General features: G+C 44.6%; 1 long non-coding RNA gene across 1 annotated transcript in view; it reads right to left on the bottom strand.

Moving 5' to 3' along the window:
• The window catches only part of LOC128340856 (uncharacterized), a 102492-nt gene that overhangs the window by 8352 nt on the left and 74855 nt on the right, over positions 1-19285 (bottom strand). The window contains exons 2-3 of the long non-coding RNA XR_008314031.1: positions 14754-14799; positions 12763-12830 (exon numbers count right to left, since the gene is read on the bottom strand). This is a non-coding gene — a long non-coding RNA (uncharacterized LOC128340856). The remainder of the gene's footprint in view (positions 1-12762; positions 12831-14753; positions 14800-19285) is intronic.

Genomic DNA, 19285 nt, shown 5'->3' with positions numbered 1-19285 from the left:
GTGACTCTGGCCAATAACTTTCAGTCTAACCTTCCTCACAGGATAAAATGTGTGGGAAGGAGGATCTTGCACACCATTCCAAGCTCCTTGGAAGAAAGGCAGAATAGAAATGTAACTCTAATTACTACCAAATACCCCAAATTTGACAGTGATCATCTCTCAATTTCGCTCCTTTTAAAACCCTTCATTCACCAGACCCACACAGAGCATCATTATAATCCCCCCCTATTCTTGGCAGGAGCAGTATACTGTTGCGCTAAATGGCCCCCACAGTTGGATCAAGCACTAAGTCAGCTACTTGCCTCTGACCACCTGCAGCACATTCAATCTTCCCTACTAACTAATGACCCTGCTGGTGCATCCTTGGAGTCCTACAATGCCCTAGTCCAGGAACTAGAGCAATTCCTCTCTTGTAAGAACTGCAAACCACATGTACAGTGCCAGCAGGTCTCCAAGCAGTGGTTTGACAAAGATTGTGTTAATGCCAAAAAAGCCCTTGCCACTACCTACCGAGTCTATAAATCTAGTTCTGGACTGTTGGCCGCACAGAATCTCCTTCAGCAGAAAAGACTGTTCAAACTCCTGTTGGCTTTCTGGACCTCTGAACTGGTTTGGTGGTCCATAAAAGGACCGCCAAACTGGCCTGTGAACATCCCTAGCAATATAAGCACCCCTCCAACTGACCTTACTTTATTTTAAAATGTTATATGCTACCTTCCTGCCTTGAAGAAATACCCAAGGCATGTCAGGGCTGATCTATGAGCACTTTTTTGAAGTGCTGCAGGACCCAAGGTCAGTAAGGGTGGCTCCAGAGCAAGCGGGCAAGCACCCTCTGAGACAAGAACACTATTCACACATTGTGTTCAATGCTTGCAAGATGAGTGCACAGCGAACACAGATACAGATCTTTCCACTGATAGAGTTATTCACACATTGGTCGCATTCAGATGTAAGGCAAAACGGGAGTTAAACAGGGCAGAGGTCGGAACTCTGTTATGTCCGAATGCGTGCAACCGTGGTTTCAAGCTGTAAATGACCTGCAGTTTACCTCACTAAACTCCAATTTGAACCTTCGGTTTGCACAAAAGTTTGCCGCCGAAACCAGAGGTTTGGCCACCACAGCATTACATCCAAATGCAGACAGTGCTATAACTGCAGTTCCATGCAGTTTCTGGAACTACAATCATAGAGGCGGCAGCGCAGAACTGCCTGGGATCATTGCTGCTCTGTGACTGCGGTGCTTTTTGCTGGCTGCCTCTCTGAGCACTCGCCCTGCCCCTCCTATCTCTGATCCAACAAAGCAGTCGCCCGGCAACAGGGATGCCACTGAATTCCAGTCCAGGCTTGTCAGCCTGTCAAATGGCAAAATCACACAGGGGCATGCCCTCTTCCTACTCTGTCCCTTGCTCTACCCTCCTGGTAAACAGGAGGGAAAGGAGACAGGATGACAGGATAGGCACTGAGCATTTTACTCCCTGAAAGTGAAATGACAGAGATGTATGTTGACAAGCACAAGCATTCCAGGTGGCAACATTAGCAGGGCAAACCATTAGAGTCCTGGGATGGAAACATATGGCTGGGCAGGGATACTCGGGGTTGGGTTTAATAGGCAGCCCCAATTAGATATTCTTGAACCTGAAGAATATCCAAGCAGGTATTCTTGAAGGGGTGTCCCAGCCCCTTCCCTAGGCTTACTCATAAGAAGGGCTGGGCAGCAGGAACAGCATTGCCAACACTGAGAGGGGGGACTGTGATAATGATAGACATTGATCCTGAGTGGACCTCTCACTCAAGAGAGTGTAAGGTCATGAGGACATCCCCTCACAATTCATGAGAAGAATAATCTGTGGCGACAGTGGTGTTGAGCTGAATCGTTAACAATGTGAGAGGCCATCCCCTTCTCCATGGACCAGATTCTCATGACAGTGTCAGGCCATGGGGGCCGGATGGCAAATGCTGCCCAGGCTGCTGTATATATGAAAGCCGAGGGGACAGGCACCCTGGCATGTGCTCTCCCTTTTTTGGCAACTGCCACTAAGAAGCTGTCAAAGCATGGCTTCTGCCAGCACATTTGCTCATATAGACATGCCCACCCTGGTTTGTGCCTATTGAAGCCGCTCTGGGAAGAGCAGAAGGTTTCAAGTTCCCTCCCTGGCTTCTCCAAGATAGGGCTGAGAGAGATTCCTGCCTGCAACCTTGGAGAAGCCACTGCCAGTCTGTGAAGACAATACTGAGCTAGATAGACCAATGGTCTGACTCAGTATATGGCAGTTTCCTATGTTCCTATGCCCCAAAAGGGTGACCCCACTCTTCTGGGGTTGCTGAAGATCAGGAAACCTCGCATTTCCCTGTGGTGGCAGATCTACATATGGCGCAACACTGGTCTGAACCCGGGAATTTTGAATGAGAGTAAAGATCCCTCCCCACACCTGGTGTTTACCCTGTCTGCACACGCAGCAAGGCTCTGACACACTGGGCATCAAAATCTCCTTTGGGTCTGTGCAAGAATAATCCCCAGAGGAGCAGGGGGTTGCAGTGCAAATGTTCTATGGTTAACCAGAGAAAGTGGGGGGCCCACACAAGGGGAGGCCCCTTTTTTGGGTTAGCTCAACCCATGAACGCGAAGCCCAATGGAAGACTGAGGGTGTTTTATCTGAACATCCTCGCCAGTAGACTGGCCCTCTCACGAGAGCACAAGTCTGCTGGTAGCAAGCCACCAGGGGAGCAAGAGTGTGGTTTGGTCTACAAGGACTACTTTGCTGGGGTGATCTCTTACAAGAGCATCCTAGGTCACAGTGGACCAGAAACCTCCAAATCCTTTTTCCTCCTTCATATACATACCCCATCATGGGAAGTCATCACATTCCCTTCCCTTTCCTGCGTAACAGGAAAGTTTAACCCACCCACCCCCAAGATCCCTGTCTGAAATCATGCGTGTGTGGGACAGTTTTGTTTCAGGACTCTTAGGAAGGTGGTGGTGCTATTGCTGTCAGAAGACATGCTGGCACGGCCTTTAAAGGGATTTAAATGCCCTTTCCATGCTGAAGGTTATTTTAACTTAACAGTGGGAACATCTGCCTCCAGTTTCACGTTACATGCGAATGTGGCCCTTATGTTGAACAAGTACAGGAGCACACTTCCTGTCTGTACCATGTATTTGAGGGACCTGTATGTACCCAGGTTCACTTTAAAAATCTATCTATCTATCTATCTTTCTATCATCTTTATTAAGCTCAGAGACCAGCATAAGATAGAACAGTAGAGCATGATTCAAAATAACAAAAACAGATTATGGAACCATAAAACTATATTACTTTAAAATTACTACTCTAATACTATAAGGCTATATTAACATACTATAAAGCTACTACCCTTAGAAAAGAGGGTAGCTGTGAGATTATTAAACAGCTGTCATGTTAAAAATCAATGCAGGTACAGTCATTCACACAAAAACATGTACCTGTGTACAGATATCTGTACACTCATACAGTATAATATTTGAATAGGGCTAAGTAGTTTGCCTCCCCATCTGCCCCCATTTATGTTTCAGAAATCTAACATGTGGGGCAAGGTTCAATTGCCCAGAACTGCATTTTACACCTTCTATGCCCCCACCCCCTGCCTCAATGTTTCTTCTAGTGAAACCATGGAAGTTCAGGACAAAGAAAATCTGGCAAGCAATCAGGAACTGAGGGGCAGGATAGATGGCAGAAGTCATTGTCAAAACCTGGGGTCAGGAACCAGATGGCTGATCAGGATCAGGAAACAAGCCATAGGTCAGAGAGAGAGCCAAGTTTCAAGATGGGCAGACAAACTAAAAGGCAAAGGTCAAGCAGTAAGCTAGAAATCAAGAATTAAGCCAAAGGTCAGAGAAACCAAAAGAGACCAGACACAATGAACAGGTATAGTGTGCCGTCCAGTCAGTTTCGACTCCTGGTGCCCACAGATCTCTGTGGTTTTCTTTGGTAGAATACAGGAGGGGTTTACCATTGCCTCCTCCCATGCAGTATGATTGTGATGATACTTCCAGCATCTTCCTATATCGCTGCTGCCCGATATAGTACCAGCAGGGATTCAAACCAGTGACCTTCTGCTTGTTAGTCAAGCATTTCCCTACCGCTTCACTTAGAATGTACCAGAACCAAAAATACCTTGAAGCTGAAGCAAGCCATGCCCCAGACAGGAAGCTATTTGGGGGGTTTTCTGTTGTGAGTGGCCAATGGTGGGGCTGGCCTAGGGTGGGGCTGGCCTAGAAGGCTCAAAAGGCCTGAAGCAATACAGCAGGCTTCCACAAAGGACAGTGACATGCAGAGCCTGAGTCCAGGCAGAATGTGACAAGATGACTCATAAGATTATGAAACACAACACTAATGCTCTTCATGTAAATAGTTAATTTCATGGAACTCCCTGATAACAAGTGATATTATCTGCATTGTGGAGGGGCAGGATGCCTGGGTCACTAGTCCATCACACAAGCTCTTCACTAGCTCAGCTATATATCAGCCGGGCTTTTGAATTGTTTCATAATTTTGAATTGTTTCATAATAGCAGCTAGAGAGACAAAACATATTGAGGCTATTCACACGATAGTAGAAAATCGGGCTAGCCTCTGCTAGCCCGATTTTCTACAACTGCGAGAACCACCGGGCTTGGCTGCAAGTCCATTGGTTCTTGAGCGGGTAACCTGCTCAAGTAGCCCGCACCTAAACCCGGGTTTGCGGAGTGAGCGCTCCACAAACCCGAGGTTTTTTTATCATGAGTAGCTGAGGTGTGGCTCCGTGCCGCGGTTACTCATGAGTAGAACCCCCGCCGGCTCCATCACGGAGCCAGCAATCGTGTGAGCAGCCGATCCTGCCACCCAGGGCTCCCTCCCTGCTCGTGTGCGGTGAGAGCGAGCTTAGCCCGCTCTCCCTGCTCACTCTCACAAACCGGGTCTCACTGATTGTGAGACCCGGCTCATTGACTGACATTGAGACTTACCCTCTGCCGATGCGCCACAGTTTTCCATTGTGTGTATGTGTGTGTATGTGTGTGTGTTGGGGGGGGGCTGATTTCAGTAATCACCCTTCCCTTGCAGCCATCTATGCATCTCAAAACAATGTCCTTGAAGGTTGGGGAACCCTCAGAGAGAGACAGGTGACGGCAGAGGGGAGATCACCCAAAAGCATGGCCTCCTCATACAATGGAAAACCCTGGAGCATTGGTGGAGGGTTCGTCTGAATGTTGGCCATTCAGTGTGTCAAACTGCTGCGCTACTGCTGCAGCAAACTCACTCAGATTTAAGGAAAATAGCACACCATGGTATAGTATTAGATTTCATTCCAGTTTTTAATATATTCCATGAACAGCTCAGAGGAAAACATATAGAAAAACATGGACCCATAAAGTAACTTATATCACATTCAAATGTTTTACTTTGTTACAGCCATAAACCAATTAATTTTTTTTCCAGACAGGCAGATGGGCTAAATGTCTCAATACTGAAGCTGTGCACCACACTAGAGAAGCATATAAAAGCTTCTCATAGCTCACGGTAGTTTAAAGGTAATCTTACCAAAAGAACATTCCCTCTGTAGCTTCCCAACAGGCACAATGCACAATAGTAAATACATTTCCCGACCAATAACAGAATAAACCCAGAAATTCAATAAAATAAATAAGCCACCGCAAATACCTTTCTGCTACTGGAATCAGAGAAATTCAGAAACTCAAAGTCAGACAGCATGTTGTTTAAGAGCAAAGTCCCCAGAGAGATACTAAGCAAGATTGGTGGGTAGTTTTAACTTTTGGCTTCTATGTGCACTGTGCAGCATAAATGAAAATAGAGAATCAAGCATGGGAAAGCACAGACAATATTAGATAAAATGTGCCTCGAAACACACCATGACAACTCACACACTTCTCTCCTATCAAACAACAGAGGTAAAAGAACAATAAATCTCTCATCTGTGAACTGTAGTATTGGGTGAGTGATAAGCAAACTGGGTTATGGGCAAATGTGTGAACTGCCTAGGATGGGAAGGAGAAAGCCACAGATGTGTTCATTTTCAAAGCAATCCTTCTAAGCTAGTAACAAATGGCTGAGATAGGTTGCAACATTTAGCCCACCAGTTTAAACCCATTTTAATCAGTTTTAAAAGTTCCCTTGATTAGGTGGTCTGGAATTTTCAGGATAAAAATGTTGGCTGACATCCCAGGAAGTATTATTATTATTTCTTGTTTACACAGTCAGACAGGTGTTACTGACTGGTTTGTTTTATCCAGACATCGAGTCCTTCCCAAGGACCTGGGATGCCAGAATTTTATTGTCAACGTTGTTGCTGTTATAGATATCGTCGCAGAATATAGGCTGTTCCCAGTAAAGTTCTTTTTGTAATTGGCTGATGGTGATTTCTGTGGCCCCTATGGTGTTGAGGTGCTCTTCAAGTTGTTTTGGAATTGCACCTAGGGTGCCAATTACCACTAGGATTACTTTGGTCTTTTTCTGCCACAGCCTTTCAATTTCCATTTGTAGATCTTTGTATTTTGTGATTTTTTTTCTATTTCTTTTTCTTCTATTCTGCTATCCCCTGGTACTGCTATGTCGATTATTTTAACTTGTTTTTCTTTCTTCTCGACTACAGTTATATCTGGTGTATTGTGTGGCAGATGTTTGTCTGTTTGTAGTCGGAAGTCCCATCATATTTTTTCATCTTCATTTTCTACAACTTTTTCAATTTTATGGTCCCACCAATCTTTGGCTACAGGACAGGCAGCTTGTATTTTTTGCAGATGTTCCAGTGTATCATCCCTGCTACCTTGTCATGCCTTTGTTTGTAGTCAGTCTGTGCAATCTTTTTACAACAGCTGATTAGGTGGTCCACTGTTTCATCTGCTTCTTTACAAAGGCAGCACTTGCTGTTTGTGGTTGACTTTTGCTCTTATTGCATTTGTTCGTAGTGCCTGTTCTTGTGCAGCAAGTATTAAAGCCTCTGTTTCCTTCTTCAAGTTGCCATTCTTAAGCCATTGCCAGGTCTTGGTGATGTCTGATTTTCCACTTATATTGTGCAAATATTGACCATGCAGGGGCTTATTTCTCCATTTTTCTGCTCAGTTCTTGACTTGTTCTTTCTTGTAGGCCTGCTTTGTTTCATTGGTTTTGAATAGTTTCGCGTTCTTGACCATTTGAAGTGCATCTTCTTCACTGTCCTTGATATATTCTTCAAGGCCTCTTTTCTCCTCCTCTACTGTTTGATGGACTTGCAGCATTCCTCTTCCACCTGAGCTGTGAGGGAGGTATAGCCTATCTACATCACTGTGGGGGTGCAGAGCATGATTGATGGTCATGATTTTCCTGGTCTTACAATCTAGCGTCTTTAGCTCTGCCTGGGTCCAGTCTATTATTCCTGCAGTGTATCTGATATCAGGTATAGCCCAGGTGTTTATGGCTTGTATGGTGTTCCTGCCATTGAGTTTGGACTTTAGGATTTTTCTGACTCTCCTGATGTATTCACTTCGAATTTTTCTTTTAACTTCAGTGTGTGCAATCTTATCAGCCTGGAGAATGCCCAAGTATTTGTAATGTTCTTTGTCTTTCAGGTTCTTGAAGTTGCTTCAATTGGGCATTTCTATTCCTTCTGTTTTTCTTATTTTTCCTCTTTTCATTATTAATGCAGCACACTTGTCTAGACCAAACTCCATTGCTATATCACTACTGAATATACGGACAGTGTTTAGCAGTTTGTCGATTTCTGACTGGGACTTTCCATACAACTTCAGATCGTCCATGTACAATAGATGGTTGATTTTACTTGATGTTTTAGACGTTTGGTATCTGAGGCCTGTTTTGTTTAGTATTTGTGAAAGTGGAGTCATGGCGATTACAAACAGTGTTGCATCACTTCATCTGCTATTATTCCAGTTAATAATTTGAACATGGTTGGCAGGCAGGATGTCTGTAATTACTTGGAACTGCACTTTTCCTGGGTCTTTCATTATGAGATGAGTTTTCCCAGTTGTTAGCCATTGTTCAATATCACCTCCTTGCAAAATGTGATTGAACTGTTTTGATACTTGTTTATGAAGGCCTGTCAGGTGTTTAAGTCAAAAGCCATGCTGTTGATCATCGCCTGGTGCAGTCCAATTTTTAATTTTCTTTGCTCTTTCACTTATTAATTCTGGTGTTATTATTAGATCTTGCATTTCTTGGTTACTTTTTTTGACCTCTTTCACCCAGCCTGCTTTTTTATTATAATCTATTGGATCGTCCCATAATTTCCACCAGAATTGCACTGTTTCTTCTTTATTTGCTGTTTCTAGGTTTCTTGCAGTTTCTCCTTCTATGCTTTGGTAGAAACGTCTCTGATTCGACTGGAATTGGAGATTCTGCCTGTGTTGTGTAATTTTGGCTTCGTATCTGCTAATCTTCTTTGACACTGCTGTTATTTGCCGCTTTATTATTTCCAGGACTTCTCTAATAATTTTCCTTGAATCTAGGAGGTATTTTTGGATCAGATACTGTTGTGTTTTCATTCTTCAGCTTCTTGTCTTTCATATCATTCAATTTACTAGCATCTGATCTAAGCCTGGAGATTTTATTTTCTAATCTAATCTTCCATTTAGGTGATGTACTACTTTCTTTTTTTACAGGTCCACTGATCTTATATCCGAGCTCTTGTGTTGTTATTGTTGCTGCACTGTACTAATGTACAGTGGTTTGTTTCTTGCAAATTATTGGTTGTTATTTCTGCAAGTACAGCATTGACATCTTTTAATGCCTGAGCAAGTTGTTTTTTGGCAACTGTTTTTAGAGCTGGAAGTCGAACCCTGGTGGTTGTTTGGTTCATGTGCTCAGTTATTTTTTGCTTTAGTTCTTGTTGCTGTTCTGTTAAACGGCATTTGGGTTTTTGAGGTGAAGGCAAAGGGTAGGTTGCCTGGTTTTGATTTTGATACAGTTCAGCAACAGTGGCATCCTCTGTTTCCAACACCACCTCCCCCAACTGTGCCTGAGCCACTTCTTCAGTTGGTGGTAATTCTTCTTCCATATCTTGAGCCTGTGTTGGTCTTTGCAGTTCTTCCAGCTCAACTCCTGTGAATACTTTATTTCTTATTATGAATCTTCTCTGGTCTGCTAGCCTTTGTTCTGTTATTTCTATATCTGGATGCTTCTCTTTCCAAATGTGGTACATTCTTTTCAAATAACCTCTTCTAGTTGGACTAGACTTGTAATAGCAGATCATTATTTCCTTGTTGGCATTTTTCGTATATTTTTTCCGTTTAAGCGATGTTTCTTCCAGTAACCTTGCTGTCTCCAGTCCTGGTTTCTCAACTGAAGATCCTGAGTCCTGTAGCCCACTTGCCACCAGATGTCCAGGGACTCCAGCACGTGGCACGGTCCTTGTTGACCCAGGCGACGACCGATCCAGTATAGATTTATCAAAGTTACATCTCACCATATTGTAGATGGGAGAGGCACTCTTTGTCTGGCTCCTCTGGTGAGACCTGTCCAGTATGGTTGGACCTCTGGCATAGCTGTCACCTTCCTCAGAGCACTCAAGCCCCACAACCACACCAAGGTGGTGCCTCACTGGGGGTTGTTGTTGTTGTTATTTATTATTCTTATTCTTATTACATTTATATCCCACTCTTCCTCCAAGGAGCCCAGAGCGGTGTACTACATACTTAAGTTTCTCTTTCACAATAACCCTGTGAAGTAGGTTAGGCTGAGAGAGAAGTGACTGGCCCAGAGTCACCCAGCTAGTTTCATGGCTGAATGGGGATTTGAACTCGGGTCTCCCCGGTCCTAGACCAGCACTCTAACCACTACACCACGCTGGCTCTCCATTTGGACCAATTGTACCATTTTGAACTAATGCAGTGTGCCTGCCTACAGGGATGTGTGTGATTCTCCCCCTCACCCCACTTTTCCCCAGCCCTCAGGAGCACACTCTGAAACCCAGATGTTCGTCCATCAGGATCATGCAGCCCTCAAGGACATACTTCTGGGTCATAAGGAACACTTCTGAGGAAATGGAGATTGGTGGAAATGCCACCAACCTCTCCCTCTAGCGTGTACAGAGGATCTGCATTAGTCTGAAGTGCAGAAGCACGAGTGCTTTGTGAGAAGTGGCTGCTGCATTCTTAGTCAGGATGTCAGCTATTAAGTGTATTTTTAATACTGCAACAAACTGCAGGTAACAAGTGTCATTTTAAAGGAAACATTCCCTCATTTGCAGTAGAGAATGGGAAATGCCTCTTCTAAGGAGATGCCTGCTGCAATTCATACATGTATAATCTTAGAACATAGAAACCAGAGAATCATAGAGTGGGAGGAGGCCTTGTAGACCATCTAGTTTAGCTCCCTGCTTGATGTAGAAAACCCAGGGCTAGAGCAACCTCAAAAGATGCTGAAGCTATTCTCACGAGCAGCGAAAACAAGGCTAGGAAAGCCCAGCCCGGTTTTCACTGTATGTGAGAACCGCCGGGGGCCATGCAGCTCCTGCTGGTGGCCTGGAAGCAAGCCCTCTAAAGTAGCCTACCACTTAACCCGGGTTTTGGGCGCTAGTGCTGATGGTGTGTCAGCTGCAGCTGCAGCTGGAACACTCAGGGGGAGGGGGCTCCCAGTAATGTACCACACACTCACGTGGTGCATTATTGGGGGTCTGGGGGCGGGGCGCTGCATGGCAGTGCTTCCCTGCGCCCAATCCCCCAAGCTGCTGGGCAAGCCATGGGTGGCCTGCAGCAGAGTCGCCACTCATCTGGGCGGGCGATGCATCCACCCAGGGAAAGGTAAGAAATCGTCTGCAGGGAGGGTCAGGAAAACCCACTCTCCCCACATACCTCCTTTCAGTGCTTCACACTTCGCTGTCCAGCCTCTTCTTGGAGACTTGCAGTCAGTGAGAGACAGCTCACTCATCCCAAATTAATTGGTTCCATTGCCATTGCCCTATTCTATGTGAAAGCACTTCAGGTATTTGAAGAGTGCTATCATGCCTCCTCTCCCTCTCCTGTTCTCCAGACTAAACATACCTAGTCTCTTCAGCCTTTCCTCAAAGAGCTTGTTTTCCAGACCACTGACCATCTTCACTGCTCTCCTCTGAATCAATTCCAATTTTTCTACATCCTTTATGAACTGTGGCACTCAGAACTAGACAGAACTGGCTAGTATGGAATAAAGTGGAACTATTACTTCTTCTGCCTTGAAAATGATGGTTCTGTAAGGCATAGTCTATTAATATGGTCTGTTTCCCAGACTATGAGAAACACCTTTATTGGGCAGCAGCGATATAGGAAGATGCTGAAAGGCATCATCTTCTCAGACTGCATAGGAGCTGGCAATGGTAAGCCCCTCCTGTATTCTACCAAAGAAAAACCACAGGGCTCTGTGGTTGCCAGGAGTCGACACCGATTCGATGGCACACTTTACCTTTATTAATGCAGCCAATAATAGCATTCACCTTTCTTGAGGCTGCATCACACTGCTGACTCATGTTCAGATTACAACAGATTGCAATCCTGAGATCTTCTTCACATGTGCTACTGCCAAGCCAGGTGTCTCCTACCCTATACCTGTGCATCTGGACTTTGTCTAAGTGCAAAATTTTGCTTTTGTCACTATTACATTTCATGTACACCACACAGAGCCTTTGGATAGATAGGGCAGTATAGAAATGTAGTAAGTAAGTAAGTAAATGTTCATTTCAGCCCACGTTTCCGTTATAAAGTCCTTTATTTATTTATTTATTCATTCATTCATTCATTCAGATTAGATTAGATTAGATTAGATTAGATTTATATACTGCCTTTCCTAAAATGGCTCAGGGCAGTGTACATGAAAATCAGAAATACGTAACAGTTAAAGTCAGAAACCAATTAAAAGCAGATTAAAATTGAAATTAAACGCCAGGCTAAAAAGATAGGTCTTTAAGGCTCTCCTGAAGGTCTCCAATGAAGATAATCCCCTCACATCTGGGAGGAGCATGTTCCACAATCTAGGGGCAATACCAGAGAAGGCCCTATCCCTAGTTGCCACCAGATGAACTGGTGGAACCTGAAGATGGACCCCTCCTGATTATTTCAATGAGTGGTGGGGGATCTTGTAGATAAAGGCACTCTCTCAGATTTGAATAATGTTTTGAATGTTATTCCTTCCTTCTGAAATGTTACCTAAGACCCTACTCCAGTTTTGTGTCATTTGCAAATCTCATGAGGATTTCTTCCATCCCTTCACAAGTCACTGATAAAAACATCAAAGAGTACCAAACCCAGGACAGGGTGGCAACCCACCCAAAACCTCCCACCAGTTTGAGGTATAGTTGATGGGCATCCTTTGGGTATGGTTTTGCAACCCAGTTCATATACTCATTCCTTCATTCATATTCATTCATTCATTCATTCATTCATACTCATCCAACCCAGTTCTGAATCCACCTGATGGTATTATTGTTTAGTCCATAACTGACCACTGGTTGCTAGTAAAAATAGCATGGGGAACATTATCAAATGCTTTGCTTGATTCAAGATAAATTATGCCCACAGCATTCCCACAATCCACTAAACTAGGAACCCAATAAAAAAGAGATCAGATTAGTCTGGCAGGATTTATTCTTAACCAATCCATGCTGGTTTCTACTAATCATTGCCTTTTTATTGTTGCTTACCAACAGACTGCTTCATAATCTTTTCTTGTATTTTTCCTGGTATCAGTCAGCCAAATGCTCCTCCCCCCCCCCCCTTTGAAAACTACAGCAACATTAACTGGTCTCCATTCTTGTGGCACCTCACCTATTCTCCAGGATGATGTATGGATGCTTCTTCTTCTTCTTCTTCTTCTTCTTCTTCTTCTTCTTCTTCTTCCAAACATAAGTTAAACAAACATAAGGTTGCTTTGAGTTTATGAGGGAAACAGCTATAAAACATGTACTACCTACCCAAAAAACCACACGATGCAAACAAATGCATTCATGTAGTAATGGTTTTGCTCTGGCACCCTGAATTTACATAGGAGAGGGCCAAACTAGACACAACATGGGAGTTCTATAACTGGAACTTTTCTGTTCTCAAAAAATCGATGTGAAAATGTCTACTTTGTATCATGATCATGCTCATGACTCATTGGGATGGTGTTTAATCTTTTATCCCATAACAATTCCCCTGTTTAAAATCACACATATTCCAAATCTGCAATTTGCTGTGGAAAGGAAAACATACAGGCATAATTTCCCCTCTGTGACTAACAGCAACAGGAGGGGATTTGGTTTGGGTCACAGCATGGGAGAAAATGATCCATTAAAACTTGGCTAGTAGAGGCAATGAGGTCATTCACACAAGTGAAAATTGAGTTCTACCCAAATTTGGGAGCTGTGTGTGCTCTCTGTTTTTGGTTGTGTGGGTGCAAACAACTAGGTAGGAGGAGGGAGAAATGATTGTATGGAAGCAAGGTAGGAGGAGAAGCTGGGTAGCTTTTCAGATGGTTCAGTTAGAATTTAGTTCAAACTGAACCACCGAGTCAGTGAGCATTCCCTTTTACAAGCAAAGGAGTGGGGGAATCCTTTAAGAGTGTTCTAAGGGTGGCTGGGGGCAGTGGCAAGAGATCACCTTACTAGATTCTGTGGTGGCGGCAGCAATGGCAGCAGCGGGTCCTCGAAGTCCCTCCAACACTCGTTCCCAGCAGCACAGGCTGCCGGTGGCCCGGTTCCGGCCTCCACGGATGTTCAAAAGCCATTTACATGACCTCCATGCATCCACAGAGGCCATTTGTGTGACCACGCCAATTTGTGTGGTCACGCAAATGGCCTCTGTGCAACCACTGGCCCGCACTGCTGGGGGAAGCACTGACGGGACTTAGTTACCGCCACCCTGCCGCTGCTGCAGAAGCCAGTAAGGTGCCTTCTTGTTGCCCCATGGTCACCCTTAGTACACTCTTAAAGGAGCCCCCCCACCCCTTTGCTTGTATAGGGGAATCCTCACCGGACTGAAACAGAAACAGGGAGCAGGTGGGGGGCAAACAACTTTTATGAGGGTGTGCTTGCCCTCCTTCATTCCTCTCTGGAGCTGCCCTTGCACTGTGCTCATTTAGGTTTGGCCCGGAGTCATCACTTTCCACTATAACCATTTCTGAAGGTTGTGATCCCATTAGAATTGCTTTCTACCATGTGTAGGGTTGTGCTTGATGAAACTAGTTCTTGGGTGGCAAAAGACCTTTCAATGGTGCATCAGTAGTGCCATATAAGTCCTGTCCCTGGCCCACCACCTCTTATGTAAATGTGCCATGTAAACGGCTTTGCTCCATTTTTGTTGAATTGGGATGAGAAATCATTTCCTTTCATTTTATATTCAATTCTGAAACTGAATCGGCTTCTCTAAAGCCTTCTTCCTGATATTGTGAGATCCCAGTCTGCTGGTGATCTACAGTTATGGGAGCAGTAACAGGTTACATAACGTGCTATATTCAGGGACCAGCAGTTCATCACTCTGGCAAATGGACAATCATCAAGGAAAAGATGACAGTTATACGATTATGTGTGGTGCTCTTTATGGGCCTATTTCCACTGGGTACAAGCAGAGATGCAATCCCACCAATACAAGTCTTTTGATACAGGTTGTGTGACAGATATGTTACAGGCAATGTTTTGTGACTGGAACAAATATATAGATCCTCACAAGCAGTGAAGCTGGAAGCTGGATCACAGTGACACTGCACGTGTAAGAACTGTTATTTGTAATTAGATGAACTGAAACCTAAAGGTAGCCAGAGAGATTCACAGGCTTCTTACCTGCTGTTCCTTTGAGACCCCTTTTCTTCCAGTCAGCTAGTCTGAGCTTGCACAAAGAAAGATATAAAGGTAACATTTCAGCAATAAGATCAAAACTACAGATGCAGAACCTTAGATCCTGCTTAAACAGGAAGGTATGAAGTTCAATTCTTGTCACCACCGTGGATGTGACATAAGTACCATGGCATCCATCCCAGCAACAGATCCCCAGCAGGCATCACTCATGTGACTGAGTCCTTCCACTTATGAAGTAAAGTGCGCCGTCGAGTCAGTGTTGACTCCTGGTGCCCACTGAGCCTTGTGGTTGTCTTGGGTAGAATTCAGGAGGGGTTTACCATTGCCTCCTCCTGCGCAGTATGAGATGATGCCTTTCAGCATCTTCCTATAAGGAGGAGATAAATTGCAAGGGCAGGGTTTAAAGAAAGCCCTGTTCCATTTGTTCCTTCCTCATGTGGCTGAAGCAAAAGGCCACTTCACATGGGGGAATTTTAGATGTGGGAACTGGACCATAGCATACCAACCCTCATTCTGAAAAGAAATATAAATGATCCTAGCAGTGTCTAACAATGAGCAGTTCTTAGGATGCTTTTCGTATGCAGCTGTGTGAGCTGCTTTTTAAATATCCAGTTCTCCATGGCTGGACACTATCAGGGAGTAAATGCAAGCAGACAGGTAGGGCCAAATTCCAAGACCAAGGATTTTTTCCAAGCAGCTGGAACCCTTCCTCCTAGTGGGGTGCCAATTGAGAAGGAAAAACCCAGCGGATTGGTCCTGTTCCAGTCACCCACCATGTGGAATTGCACCACAAACAAAATGGCTCCCACATGTGTGTAAAGGCCCCTGGGTTCAATTCCATGGGATTGGGGGTCAAACTACACCTTACCTGAAACACATTCTTATTTTTAAATATTAAATAGCACCTGGACCAGGCCTCCTACTATCCTACTATAATGGTGGTCCAAGACCTCAGCACTCCTGAGAAATGGTGTCAAATGCTATCCCTCCTCACAGCTGCATTCTCCGCCATCTGCCATTTGTTTTTCTTTGTGATGACAACAGCTGCTGCCTCTTGACTCAGTGGGCATGACTGTGCACACAACCACTTTTGTCCACTCCAGTTCCTCCTCCTCTGCAGCAGCATTAGCCACCACAGCTTAACCACATATGTGCCCTCCTTGTGCACTGCTGGGAGCAGAAGAGGAAATGTGGAGAGGGGAATATAGTACTATATAAATTGTCTCCAATACACTATTTCCCTTTCCACACTTCCTCTTTCACACTCTCCCCCTTTTCATAACCAGCCTAGCAGTGCACAAGGGAGGTGGCAGAGGAGGTGGTGGAGGAAGGAGTATTCTGAATCAGACAGCAGCAATGTGTGTCACAGTCATGAAGAGAAAGAAGAGGACCATCCTGGAGCAGCTCTTTGCCAAGCAATGGTTGTGCTACCACGTGGCACTGATTCAATGGAGGTGAGCAGGTGAAGTGGCAGGAGGAAGTAGCGACCATCTTGCCACCCCATTGATGTCCTAATAATCTGCTGCCTGAGGCAACTGCCACTCCTGTTCCGACAGATCATTATCATGCAACGGGGGTAGGGTGGGGTTAACTCTAACCCTGCTGTGATCCCAGTTCATCTGCCACCTGGCTGCAATTTACCAAGGCCCCATCAACATCAATGGGATTGTTGTTGTTGTTGTTTGTTGTTGTTGCAAACAGCTGCAGCAGGGCCTAGTTTCAATAGGGAGCATGGCAGGGGGTATGGTTAAAGCTCTCTTCCCCCCTGCCCTGATCTACCTGTTATTTAATATTTTTAAAATAAGCATGCATTTATGAAGCATATTTTTGAATGTATAGTTGACCCCAAGCAAATGCACAATGACTCACAAGGCTCCAAGTGGATTTAGACTATCACTATCATTGCTGTCAGACAGCCACTCCCATCTTCAGCAGAAAATGTCCTTTGTTCCAAGAGTCTGGACTCAGAAATATCCCCCTGCCCCGTGCTTTTATTTTCTTCCCAAACCTTTGACAATGTCTTCCTTTTCATATTCAAAATCCCAGGGTGTGCGGTAGACACAGAGATTGTACCAGACAGCCTATCCCAGGGGAGACATCATAAATGTCAACCACTAAGCCTGACTCTTCTGCAGCCACAAACTAAAAAAGGACAAGCCAGACCCCCCACAGCATGCACAAAGAGAAGACTGGCTGAAGTGCATTAGAGGCACTGAAACAATGTTAGTTATTCAGCTGGTAATTTCCCGGCAAAGACATCATCTCTCTAGGCTACTCTGGATTCTGTATAAATACAGTGTGAAAACAGATGGTACAAGCAAGTGAAAATTAAAATAATCATGCTACATACTAGAAACTGTAGATAATGAATAAATATGGGATTAGACTAAAAAGGGGGAAATTTCCTTCAGCAAGAGAAGCTCAGAGTCCACTGTAGGCTGGAGACAGGCCATTGTTCTAAGAGAGCTGAAAGCTGTTAGAGTAAAGCATCAGTTCTCATGGTATAAACAAACCATATTTTTATTCCACTGTTGCCCCTGATCAAATAAATTTTGCAGAGTTTTTAAACACAACAAAACTGTTCCAAACCCATTAGCCAAAGGCAAAAGTTGGATGTGTGTACATGCTTAGAGCAGAAATCCGTTTTTCAAACTTCCTTCAAAACTTGGTGGGTGAAAGGAAATCTCTCTTCAGCTGTACAAATCCATTAGTTTATGTTCCACTGATCTATGCAATAAGATGATAATTCCAAGAATGATGTGGCATTTCACCATCATACAATTACTTAGCAACATGCAGCTTCTGACATGGCATTTTACTAACTTGTGATTTCTGCTATATACTATTTTCAGCATCATGGTTTCTTGAATCTTTTCTCATAAGCAGTTTCACAACCTTGGACATAGGTTCTATCTACACAATTCTCTGCTGATGTAGATATTAGTTTTACTGATGAATAAAAATGGGACAAGAGTTCTTAAAAGCTTTAGAAGTCTGGGTCAGAAGACCAGATCCAAGGCAAAAGCCTCAAGTTCCTCAAACAAACCCAAGATGCATAAAACTGGAAATTTGTTGAATGCCGTTGGCTGACATCTTGACTAAATTTACTCAAGAAAATCCCATTGAGATTAAAAGGACAAGTTAGGCATACCGGCCATTGTTTACAGTGAAGATGTATTTCAGCATGTCTTGAAATACAGTCATTTAACAGGCATTTGACTTTTGGCATGACTCCCCATTATCACGAACCATATTTGACATGTCGTTTGCGAAATGACATTCTATGTGATTAGTAACTAGAGTCAAGTCTGTACCAGGTCTCGTGGGGCAAGGGAGCCTGGGTTCGGCAGCTAGATGGACAGGCAACAAGGTGAGGCCACAAGGCAGCAGCTGGAGCCAAGAAGAGTTTGAGAAAAGCACTGCTGCTCCAGGGAAAGCAGCATATGAGACTTCTAGGAGAGCCAGAAGCCCCAGCTCTTCCTGGAGTCTCAGGATGGGCATAGTCTGACACAAGGGCCCGAGCTACTCCACTTCCTCATGAGTAAGTCCATTGGAAGATTGCCTCAGACCAGCTGATGGGCTCTGTGCCCCCAGCTTGGAGTTCTGCCCTGGCCCTGTGTTGACTCTGCTCCTGAGGATGAGAGAGGGAGTCCCAGTAATGGACTTGGGTCTCACCATGGCTGCATATATTAAAAAAACTATAATTCTGACAATCCACCCTGCTGGCTGGGGTCCTGGGGAGCTTAAGGGGGGCGGGAATCACTTTTGCAACAGAAGCAGTTGCAAGAGACAAGTGACCAGGTGGCTGTCTCCAGCCTCCAGAAGGGGACATTGTGCTGCTGTCTGCTGGGTGTTTTCCAGATTACATGCTGCTGCGTGTCCCATAAGTGCCCCTCCATATTGCCAATGTTTTGACATCATGCTCACTGCACTGTCAGCAGGGTGCTGTCCATTTTTCAAATGCCTTGTTTTGAATTTTAATGATATGTGATGGCCTTTTAACATGGTAAAAGCATTGCAGGAAAGCAGCTGTATTTTCCATGGTAGGGAGGCTTGCAATGGAGTTTATGTGTTGCAGCATATTGCAGTATGGACAGTTCTCTCCTCCCTCCCCCCCCCCCGCCACTGCTTGCTTCCTCTGCCCCCTCGCCAAGGGGAGAGAAACAGGTAGGAAGAAACCTCGGCTTTCCCCTCCTTTCCTCCCCACAGATCCCAAACACCACACCTCCCTCCCCCTCCGCTTGCTTCCAATGTAACATGAGCTTGTCAACACAAAAGGGGAGGGAAGACGGAGGGGGAGGGAGGAGGGGTATTATTATTATTATTTCTTGTTTACATAGTCAGACAGTTGTTATTGACTGGTTTGTTTTATCCAGACATCGAGTCCTTCCCAAGGACCTTGGATGCCAGAATTTTATTGTCAATGGTTATAGATATCGTTGCAGAATATAGGCTGTTCCCAGTAAAGCTGCTTTTTGTAATTGGCTGATGGTGATTTCTGTGGCCCCTATGGTGTT

Source organism: Hemicordylus capensis, chromosome 1, assembly GCF_027244095.1.
Source record: "Hemicordylus capensis ecotype Gifberg chromosome 1, rHemCap1.1.pri, whole genome shotgun sequence".
NCBI lineage: Eukaryota > Metazoa > Chordata > Lepidosauria > Squamata > Cordylidae > Hemicordylus > Hemicordylus capensis.
Note: the sequence above shows the minus strand (reverse complement) of the source record. Positions and strands in the feature narration are given on the sequence as shown.